At 33.6% G+C, this 12,028-nt stretch overlaps 2 long non-coding RNA genes across 3 annotated transcripts; one reads left to right on the forward strand and one right to left on the reverse strand.

The window, feature by feature from the left end:
• Positions 1-2,533: 2,533 nt before the first annotated feature.
• On the reverse strand, positions 2,534-6,245 carry LOC147531861 (uncharacterized). 2 transcript variants are annotated; one of them, XR_015227915.1, is made up of 4 exons: positions 5,995-6,245; positions 5,647-5,716; positions 5,456-5,493; positions 2,534-3,256 (listed from the first exon to the last, which is right to left on the reverse strand). It is a non-coding gene; the product is annotated as an uncharacterized LOC147531861 (long non-coding RNA). The 2 variants fall into 2 exon arrangements; XR_015227916.1 differs by lacking the exon at positions 5,456-5,493 and having other exon boundaries at positions 5,995-6,244.
• Positions 6,246-6,532: 287 nt separating this feature from the next.
• Positions 6,533-7,716, forward strand: LOC147531862 (uncharacterized). Its single transcript, XR_015228149.1, has 2 exons — positions 6,533-7,223; positions 7,339-7,716. It is a non-coding gene; the product is annotated as an uncharacterized LOC147531862 (long non-coding RNA).
• The last annotated feature ends 4,312 nt before the right edge of the window (positions 7,717-12,028 follow it).

Below are 12,028 nucleotides of genomic sequence, written 5' to 3' on the forward strand. Positions count from 1 at the left end.
TTCAATCATCAACTTTCAAATCAACTTGAATAACTTTAAATCACATTCAAAACTAATCAAATTGATGTCTAAAACACTTTTAGACTTATCTATCTAAACAAGCATAAATTAGTCAGAAACTTAGCCAAACTTAGATACGTGCAAGGGGCTCTGACGTCACTGTAGGGTTATGGTGTCACCTAGTGTAGTTAGCAGAATCTCAGACATCTAATGTCTAACACTACTATCCCCACGATCTCATGCATAAACTAATAATGAACTAAAAAGTTAGAGATTACCTTAATCGCTAGTTTTCTCTCGAACCTTTCCAATTACTTTGACAAGACCAAGAGCTCCAACTGTAGCTCCTCTACTTCAGACACCGAGCAATCAACGTGATCCCCAACCTTGATCTCCCACCTTGTTGTTATCTAGAACTCTAATGGTGGTTAGATTGAAAAACACTTCTTCTTTGACTAGATAGATAGTTGGGAATTATCTATTTTTCTTTCTCTACTTGATGTTGTAGAGCTATAAAGCTTCTTGAGAATTTTCCACACCTTGTTCAAGTATTAAGAGACATTGTATAGAACTCTAAGTTAGAGTCCAACCCTAATTAGGTTTCCTTAAAGTCCATTTTAATAAGATTTGGGAAATACATGAAAATTGTAACTTGTGGTCGGCCAAGACATGCCCTAAAGGGCAGATCTGACCGGCCCTATAAGGGAACACGACCAAGCATAGTCTTCGCCCCTTTTGGTCCTAAAACCTCTCATAGATGCCCCGACCCAAAATCCCTTTTGTTCGGGTCTTTTGTACTATCTTTGTCCAAACTTCTTTTAGGCCTTTTGGATATATTTATGGGTCTAACCGATTGTTATATGTCTCACCCCTCTAGTCATATCTTCCGATCAAGTTGACTCGCTTTAGTGTAACCCGATGTAGGACCCGGACGAAGTTAGCCGCGAATAACTTCGTGATCCGACGATCGTAGTTGGTTTCTAGCTAAACATTACGATACCTAAATCATCCGGACTTGATAATCTTCATCAATTTTTCTATCCGACAAATTGCTTGCATTTCATATTTGGTCGAAAGACGTCTCCTTCACATATTGTGACGTATCATATCTCTCGTAACACGCATTTCTCCCTGCGTTTTTTGAGTTACTCCGAAAGGCCTCGAATTTTGAGCTTCGTTTTCCCCACTTTCTTCAGAAACAATAAAGTCCTCACTTTCATAAATCTTGAACATATCGTCATTCAACGCATGTTTCTAATAAAGTTATGTAGTGCACACACTGCTATTACGATGTTTTTCTACTTCGGAAGACTAAACCGTGACATCATCTTTAAAATTGGGAATCGAGCTTTCAATACTCCGAAGCATCTTTTAATCACATTGCGCAATGATGAATGCACGTAGTTGAACTGCTTTCTAGCAGAACGCGGTGCTCTACTACTTCCTTTGTAATCGTTAAGATGATATCTCTCTCCCTTGTAAGGCGTTAAAAAATCGTTTACGTTAGAATGTCCCGAGTCAACCAAGTAGTATTTCTCTGTTAATAAATTAAAAATTAAAATTATATCATAAAAGATCATTTACATTAAGTTACCTTCTGGAGGATGGGGGGACTTCATTTGTTCATCAGTAATTGTCTCCGTGAACACCCTTGAATCATTTGTTGTGTCTTCCCACCCCGCAACGACAAACGTAAAATACATTTCGAAATCGCATGCCCACATGACATTTTGAGTAGGTAAGTTTTTCTACCACGGTAAGGTAGTTGTGCTTTACCAGCTGGTACAGAAGCACTCACGTGTGTTCCATCTATTGCACCAACGCAATTCTAAAAATTAATCAAGTTACATAACTATAATAATAGATACTCATAAAGTTACATAAAGTCATATAATAATAATATTACCTGAAACCAAGGCCAGTATTTGTCTCCTTTGCTCTTAATGTAACAGTGCACAATATGGAAGTCAGGAGAAATGATGACATGCATGGAAAATTTACAAATAGCTTTAAACACATTTTTAAAGTGACGAGATATCGTTTCTTGTGAGTGTTGAAACCTATCTGCAATATTTCGATTGCATTCATTATGTCCAGTCGTGTATAAAAATATACGCAATTGTTCAACACTAACATAATGAGTATCTCTTAAGAGTCCACGATCTTTAAGTGCATCACACAAACCATACAATACATATGTCTTCAAACGAAACATATCTGGACACCGATTGACATGCCCATTTAGTACATTATAAACATATTGTCTTCCATTACGTGAATCATTCCTATATAGTTGTCTCAGGAAGTACCTAAAATTACATTGTTTGATAAAATATATTGTTAATAAATCATTAATATGGTCTTCTCTATCAGTACTTGTGTCACTGTCTGAATTCATTTCAAAAACTTCGAACCTGTGAACCAATAAAAATACAATGTTATGACACAACAAATGTCATAATACGCAAAGAAATACATATAATAATAAACCATTTTAATTGAAATTTATAATAAAAATACTAAAAAAATCATCTAAATACCAAATCAAACATAAATGTCATAATACGTAAATAAATACATATAATAATAATGAATCTAAATGTGTCAATTTTCAATAGAATTCATCAAACCCATCTTCCGGGGATCAGGCATGCGAATAAAAGCCTCTCGACATTCCTTCTCTTTCAATAGTTTTAAAGCATTAATATAGGTATCATTGTGGATCATTTCTCCCATGACATCTAATATTTTAACACTCTGACATCGTGAATTTGTTTCTTTCTTCAATTCTACTTTTAGATTACTCAGCTAACATTTTTATTGTTTCATTTACTTCACACACTATTGTGTTATCTTTCTTGTCGAGCTATGCCATTACTGGCATGAGAAGGAGGTTAGACTGAATCAGTGTTTTCTTTGCCGTCTCATTTCTTATATGTTCATTTGGACTGTCTTGATCCTTTTGATAACTACCATTAGGACTACGAGACTGATGTCGAGTTCGGCTGATCTCATCATCAGAAGAGTCAAAATCTCTATTATGTGATCCTCTGAGATCCCAATCTGCGACGGTATCTTCAAATACAATCGATAGCTTGCTATACTCGGGACAACCATATCTCCGGAATCTACCCGCCCATGGATATGTCTGTTATATGAAGTGACACTACAAATCATACACAGTTTAATCTAATACTACACTTTTTCGGAGCGCTTCGTTTTTGCAGACATCCTTTGCGAATTTGCCTTACGTGACCTACAAATGATACAGAGTTAAGACTTTATGTGAGAAGTGACACTAAAATGCACAAAATTATAACTTTTCAATAAAAATTTCAAGCAAATGTGGGTTTTAGGGTCTTTATATGAGCCATAAACTTGTAATACAAAGGATTATAATTTAAATCTAGAAATTATAAACGTTGAAACGAAAATATATCAAACGAGTATGATGGGCATCACTAAAACAAAAATTGAGATATAGGAAACACCAAAATGAAGTTATTGAAAAGTAAACTATTTAAAATATGTCGACTACTCAATCATTAACTATAACATGTGCATCAAGGTGGAAATTAGTAGAATAGGTAATATTGTGGGTAACACATTTCATAATATTTTCTACAGTTACGTAAAACAACATTAACATCATTTGAATCCAATCAACCATGTGAATGATTTGCAAAGTTCATTCAAGCCATTTCAAACCATATATTAAATGACTATTATCAACTTGACATCTTCTATTCGAGAGTTTTGTCCACTACAAAGGGATTCCGTAAAGAAACATCCAACCATAAATTAAATAAATAGTTCAGAAAGCCTAAGATAAAAATGATATAAAGGCATAAATAGAATTGACAGAGTAGATAATTGGTTACTACTACATATATATTATAAGGTGAAGCAAGAAAGAAAAGACACACTTAGCGAAGTTTCCATGAAAGTTTCAGATGATTAAACCGTGTAATTTTCTAATTCTCCCTCAAGCAACATATTTTGCTTTAAGCTCTAATTTCCCAAAACCTCTATAATAAACTTAACAACAATTTATGGTTTAAAAAATATATAAATTTAACTTCCAAAGATCATGAGTACTAAGCAGTACGACTCGGACTCAGACTCGGCTCGACCAAGGTCCGAGTCAGGGGCGAGTCAACTGAGTCACTCGGCCGAGTCACTCGGCCGAGTCAGCCCGAGTCAGGCCGAGTCAGTCTGCGTCCCTTTGTCTAGTGTATACTACACACAAGTAGTTACTAGGTTATGTATATAATATGATTAACATGATAATTCATAATATATATAAGTTCAAACTTCAAAAATCAACACTAAATTACCAGTAGAGTTAGGAACAACTAAAGAACCATTCTAGTAGACTCATACTCTAATAGTAATGACTATTAACTAGAACCAAAAACTTGTAGACTTACTAGACTAATTTTCTTTTGTAGTAACTAAAGTATAAACTTCAACGAAAAAAAAACTGAAGTATAAACTAAATAACTAGAACATCAAAAACAACATTCATATTTGACAAATAAAGAGAAAAACAATCATAATCGAGTCACTCGGGCTAACCCTCGACTCGGGAACTCAGTGTATGTCCGAGTCCGAGCCGAATCTCTAGTCACTCGGCTGACTCGGTCGAGTCGTACTGCTTAGCATGAGTAAACACCAATACCTGAATAGATACATGGAAAATATATATTATTATTGCAATTGCCATTTGAAAACCATACTAACAATGTCGCAATATTTGAATAGATACACTAAAAAAAAAATATTATTTTGGTACATCAGAGACTGGTTTCTTTCATAATGAGTAGTAATGTCGATCGCACGGTCGAACTACTTTATAATACTCTTATTACATCCTATTTGGATATATAAGCCGACTTTTCTAGTTCAATATCCTACTTATTTGAAGGGGGTAGCTTCGTCTGTTTTTGGAAAAGGGAATCTTATCTACTGGTCGTTGTATATATCCATGTTATTAGGGATTCTGCGTAAAACACAAGTGTTCCTTAACTACATATGCATCTTATCATATATGTATTACAGTAAAGAAGGATTTTCAATGGGAGATATAAAAACATATCTCTCTGTGGCACCTGTGCTCTAGTTGCTTCTTACCATTAAACAAATTGCAGTTATCTCAATACTTCGTAAAACACAAAGTAGTAGTACTGCACTTCGGATCTCTAAATCGATAACTCACACCCAAAAGAAGGAAAATCCGAAACTGAATCACATTACACTTCTAAGCAAGACGAAAACATTCAATTTCACCTTGACATTTAATCAAACACTTTCTAAGCAAGAAAAACCCAAGAAGAAATACTTTCTAAACAAAGATTCAAGTTCTTAAACTATTTGAGAATGAAACTGGTAAAATATTCTAAGTAATAAACATTAAAATGTAGAGGATCAAAGATTAAAGAAAAAACGAATCTACCTTCGAGATGGAGACCTAACAGGTATATATGACGATATCTGCAACCATTAAAGGGAAGACTAAACAAAAATGTAAAAGAAGAAGAATAGTAGCAAGTTTGAAGATAAAGTGCTGAGAATCTAAAACCTTAATAAAAGTATAATAAAATCCTCAAGCTTGAAAAACAAATCAAGAGCTTGATGATTGCTTACCTTTATTAAATATTTAACTCGGAATCCGTATTTGCAGTTTTTTAGTCTTTCTTCATCTCAGGTCCATCTACTGTGACAAAATGAGCAAGGTTACTTTCAAGATGCTCATCACATACAAAGACTTATAAAAGTCTGCAAATTTAAGATAGTTGATTGAAATGCACATATGTGATACTTGAGATAAACAATTATAGTCAAAAATCAAATTGACAAATAAGAGCCATTAACAAAAACATAAAAAACCCTAATACCATCAATAAGCAAGCAAATCAAAACTAATCAAATCATAGAGCAATCAATCTATGAACTATAAGCCCGACATTGGATAAAGATAGTAAGAAGGAATACCTAATGCAAGTCCATAAATCTAGAAAATCCGAATAGCCAAAAAGCCGAAAAAATAATAATTAGAGGGTAAGAGAAAAATAATTTCTTCACTTTTGGACGAATTAATGAGAGAGCAAGTGGGAAGTTTGGTTACAGATTGGATTCCAGCGATTTTGTCGAAAGTAATGGAAAGGAAGAGACATTTCTTTTCTAACCAAGCATTTAGGGAGAAAGTTACGGGAGTCGAGAAAGTTTAGATAACAAAACTGAACAACTAATTACGAAAAGAGAAATTTGGCCAAAACTCCCAAAAAAATTGGAGCTTTGGTTAAAAAAGATTTATCAACTTTTTGTCGGCTTCAGCTCTCTGGGGCATTTTTATAAATTATTTAATACAGAGAATAGACTAAACTAACCTTATTGAGAAAATTAGAAACTCCCTCTTTCTCTATCCTGTATTTCTCTCTCTAACCAAAAAGAACCCCTCTTTCTCCATCCCGTCTCTTGTTCATACACGCAGGCAACAATCGAAGGCAACAATCGACGACAACAATCGATTAAGCAAATAGATGAATGCTGAGTTACGTTTCTTCTAGGTTTTTCTAATATGGTAGGTTTCTTCTAGGTTTCTCTATATCAATCTGTAGCTGAAGTTAATAGTCACCAAAAGTTCAATTTTTGGATTGAAGTTGTTTAATCCAAGCTTCTCAAGGTTCTGAATATCTTATCCAGATTCTCAAGTTAGGTCTGCACAAATTTGGGTAGCCATCAAGTGTTCCAAAATTCTAATTCGGCTTAAGTGCAATCTGATTGTCTACAGTCTAGGTTTTTGTTGGAACTTTGACAGGGCTGAATCACATTTTGATTCCCAAGTTAGTAGAACCTATAACTTGTTATTGGTATGAAATTTTGTGGTTTTATCATCTTTCCTCTAAACACCAATGAGTAGGAAACCACTTCTATCTAAGTTTGAAGCCTGCAATCGATGTAAACTATTATGCTTGTAGTAGAAATTTAGGGGAAAACACGAGATGCTGAAGAAAGCTCTGCAAATGAGAACGAAGAAGAAGAAGAAGAAAAAGAAAAAGATGGCAATGATGATAATGGAGAAGAAGGGAGCAGTAAAAATGTGAGCGAAAATTATGAAAAAGATGGTGAAAATGGAAGTAAAAAAGATGAAAAAGATGGTGAAATGGGTAGGGTAAGGATGCAGAAGATAACACTAAAGATGATGTTGGGAGAGTGATAATGTAAGATCTTTGTGTTACAATGTTACTATTTTCCTCAAAGTCCTGGTTTGCAAACTGATTACCTTGCTTTTTAGGTAAAAACTTAATAAATTTGTTTATTATGTACTTAATGCAGGTTAATGATGAGTTCCAACAAAGTAATCATGAAGAAGAAGAGAGAGGCGAGGGAGATGAATAAGATGGTGCAAATGAAGATAGTAGAGGAGGAAAGGAATTGGATAAACATGATATAAGCAAATAAATATCTGATGTTGTCAAGGACATATATGAGGGACTAGAAAAGGAAAAAAAATAAACGAGGAAACAAAGATGAGGAAAAAACAGAAAGTGGCGGCGAAATGAAGGAAGAGAAAGAAAAAATATTGTTGGATTCAATTAAAAAAGGGCGTTTGAATATAGTTTCTCCTCTAAATATTTTGATGAATGTGTTTCTGAATATTTTGATGAATCTTTGATCGTTTTTTAATCTTATTATGTTGAGTATATTCGATTACATATTTGTCTTATAAATTTAAGTTGGAGTGGTTAGCAATCTGATTTGCACAGTGGTTGGCAAACTGATTGCTATCTGGTTTGCAAACTGATTTGTAAACTGATTTGCAATCTAGTTTGCAACCTGATTTGCAATATGATTTGTAGTGTTTTGTCTTTGCAAATCAGTTTCAAATTATTATTTTTTTCATAATATTCACAACCTACTCACATGTTTCTTTAAATCTTTTTCAATAGATGCAGGATGAAAGAAAGATTAAATTCTTTTCGAAAGATAAGTTCTTCACATTTTTTATTCTATTAATTGTGTTTAAAATTCTTACAAAAAAGAACTGGGCTAGGCCTCCGAACCCCCGTAAAATAACACGTAACACAAATAGTTTGTAATCCATCAAAATGTAACATACATGGTGTACATAAATTGAGTTCCTTTGAATAGAATGATATGCAAGTATTTCCAAAATTAATTTCCATCTAAGTTGAAAAAGGATTCTAAATTTATTTGGTGACTTTGCAATCTGGTATGCAGTGGTTTGCATTCTGGTTTGCGGTGGTTTGCAAACTGATTTGCAGTAGTTTGCATTCTAGTTTGCATTGTTGTTTGTAAACAAGTCAGTTTCAATTTATTTTTTTTCAAAATATTCACAACATACTAATATGTTTCTTTAAGTCTTTTTCAATAGATGTCGGATGAACTAAAGATTAAATCCTTTTTGAAAGATTAATTCTTCATTTTTTTATTCTATTAATTGTTTTTTAAATTTCTACAAAAAAGAACTGGGGCTACGCCCCCGAACCCCCGTAAAATAATACGTAATACAAATAAGTTGTAATTTATCAAAATTTAACATACATTGTGTACATAAATTAAGTTCCTTTGAATTGAAGGTTATGCAAGTATTTCCAAAATTAATTTTCACCTAAGTTGCAAAAGGATTTTGAATTTTTTTGATGACTTTGCAATTTGAAAACTGAATTGCAATATGGTTTGCAAACTGATTTTCAATATAGCTTTCAAACTGATTTGCAGTGGTTTCCAAACTATATCAGCTGCCAAGACCAAGATTTAAGATTCACATACTATTATAAGCAATTACACCGACATTGTTCATCCAACAAAAATGAAGATAATATATTCAAAAAGCAAGTGAAATCTAATGAAAACTAATTCATGAATTAAATTAACAAGTGTGCTTGGTAAAAAGTAATAACATAACGAGAACTGGTTCAAACATCAAGTTTACAAGTCTTCTTGTTGTGACCAGATGTATAGCATACGCTACACTTTATCGACCTCTTCTACTTTGCTCCACTATTTGATATCCTCTTTTGCCTTGGTCTTCCAGGTACCTTCTTCTCAATCGGTGGTAAAGCAATAAACTCGGCGAGATGATGATTCAGAAGGTCATAATCAACAGCAGGTTCAATAACTTTCTCGTACGGCGCACGATAATGGAAAACACGGTAGAAATCACTAATGACGTCATATAGACTATAACCTGCACCTGAAATACAACATAGAACATGAAAAAGAAAATCGTATACTCTCCAATACCCACAACTATATGTACGATTCTCAAGGTCCACCCGAAAAAATCTACCATCAACAACCTCAAATGTCGAGGATGAAGCCCGTATTGGCCTAAAAACTCTACCTTTATTCAATCCGTTATCAAGTTGTTTTTCCATCTCCGGTTTAAGAATAACGGTCCGACTATCCCCAAGATCACGTCTAGTAGAAAACAAAACCATCAATTTTTTGAGAATGTAGTCAATCAATGGTGTGATTGACCGCGACCTTCTAAAATCCATGAGTTAAAACTCTCAGCTATACGGCAACATGTATGTACCATATCTATTGCCTGGAAAGTAAGCATTTGCCCATTTCTCATTAGATGGTTTCCTAAGAAATTCTTCAAAAGATTGGCCACCAACAGTTTTTAACTATTCAAAAAGAGGTTTGAACTCTAAATGGTTTGGTGCATAAGCACATCTGGTAAAAAAAAACCTCAAGGATGTGAGACGAGGCATAGTTATTATCTCTTGTTCTAGTGGATATATTATGTTTAAATGCCAAACACAATAACCATGGTGACTCGAAGGGAATACAATAGATATACCAGTTATCAACCCAGGATGTCTATCAGTAAGAAATGTGTAAGTTCTTTCAGAAATAATCTTATAAAGAATCTCCAAAAACCAAAACCAGTTAACTTGATTTTCCGTGTCTACGAGGGTAAATGCAAGTGGATAAAAACCTGTAAAAACAATAAAAGGAACAACACTATAATCAACATGCTTGCAATGCATTTGTAAAAGTCTTGCAAATCAGTTTGCAAAGTCTTGCAAATCAGCTTGCAAAGTCTGGCAAATCAGTTTGCAAAGTCTTGCAAACCAGAATGCAAACTACTGCAAATTAGTTTACAAACCACTGCAAATCGGTTTGCAAAGCAGTGCAAATTTTTCGTAAAGTCTTCCAATGATTTGAACAAGATAAATACATGAACAAAGCTAAAATGAACATGTTTTACGCCCTTCGGCATTCTTGCCTGTTGCAGCTAATAAACATCCACTAAACTTTCCTTTGAAAAATGTTTCATCCAAATAAAGAATCGGACGACAATATCTGAATCCATGAATACAAGCCCCAAATGCAACAAATAAACGCCAATTTTTTTTTCGAAATATGGTCAATATCAAGTTTCACAAAACTATTTGGATTACTTCTTCGTAGAGCATCAACATAAGAAACTAAATGATGATAAGACGATGATGCATCCCCGTCAATATCCTTCAAAGCTAGTGTCTTGCCCGCATAAGAGTAATAGTAACTAACATCAAACCCATATGTATTCAATATATAATCACTAATTTTCCTAGGCTTGATATATGAATCACTTTGAACACTATGCATCACCAATATTTTTATCAAAGCACTTGTAAAACGACGTTTCTTAATGTCTTTCAGTCGAACACCACAAGTATGACAATTATTCATTGTTTTGATAACAAAGGTATCAATCTCTTTGGAGAATTTCGTGGAATGAATTATCCATTTATACCTAATTTATTTTCTAGCACATTCCACTGTAACCCTATAGGATCGTTTTGCATAAGAATTCTGTCAATTGGAGTATAGTACTATCACTTCCAATCTTCAAACAAGCAAAATTACTCACATGTTGAAATACTCTGAGAACTGTCGGAACCATCAAACTGTAACAAAGAAAAATCCCCAATATAATAAATAACAATTGACTATTTGCAAATCACTGCAAAGCAATCCAAACAATTCGCAAAGTTTTGTAAACTTCTTCCTAACTCTTGCAAACATAATTAATCTTATAGAACAGAAATTAATGATAAATTAGAATCAATTGTATATTATTTTCGAATAAACTATCATGAATAACTCATAATTATCATTAATAACTCGTAATCTCTTGTTCAATGAAAATAAAGCAACTAACAAGTTAGATTATACCTTGAAATACTTTGAGATTCTTCTTTCATTGAAAGCACATAATCCTTTTGAAACCCTAGCAAATTATGAAAGGGAATTGCAACTTTCTCTCTCTAGAATTATTCAGAAAAAACTAACTCAAAACCCTAAACAACTAAAGAGATTTAATCACAAAAGCCCTAAAATAGATTGATGATCATAAAACCACGAAATCGAGTTCAACGCTCGGCGAAATTGCCCAAATCCCACGCTCTTCTCGTTAGTCGCTTTTTGTTTTGGAGAAAAAGGCAACTTCCTGGTTTTGATTTCAAATTGGTTTTTTGGGTATTTCTCATTAGACAAAGGATAAATTTGACCTTGAAAATGTGAGTGCCTACAGAATTGTCCTTCAAGAGCATTTACAAAATTTTTTTGGGCCTTAGCTTTTTCAAAAGAAAAGATGTCTTTTTAACCAAAGAAAAATTAGTAATGACGGGTGTTAAAGTGAAATTGGTATCAATCATTTTGGGTGGGTGAACTAATTCTAGTTTTTGAGCTAAGTAAGTGATCGAATGGTCAAGATTTAAGATCAAACACAATGAACGGCTGGATTTATCTCTGGGTTTGTCCTAGTCAACACAAAACATTGCGTTTTATATAATAGATTTTATGCTGAAAGATACGGTTATAGTCTAAGAAAAATTAAATTTACCTTAACATAGTTGTCCCACCATTCACTTGTTGCATTGACAATACACAATACTTAATCCCAACCCAGTCCAGTATTTCCGTCGACAAGTTTTTTATTATTATTTTATTTATTTTTGTTAACAGTGACAAGTTTCTTATGGTCTTTATATCTTTCCTTCAA

Source organism: Eschscholzia californica, unplaced genomic scaffold (assembly GCF_041429995.1).
Source record: "Eschscholzia californica isolate CP2 unplaced genomic scaffold, dmEscCali1.0.p SCAF_6, whole genome shotgun sequence".
Classification (NCBI taxonomy): domain Eukaryota; kingdom Viridiplantae; phylum Streptophyta; class Magnoliopsida; order Ranunculales; family Papaveraceae; genus Eschscholzia; species Eschscholzia californica.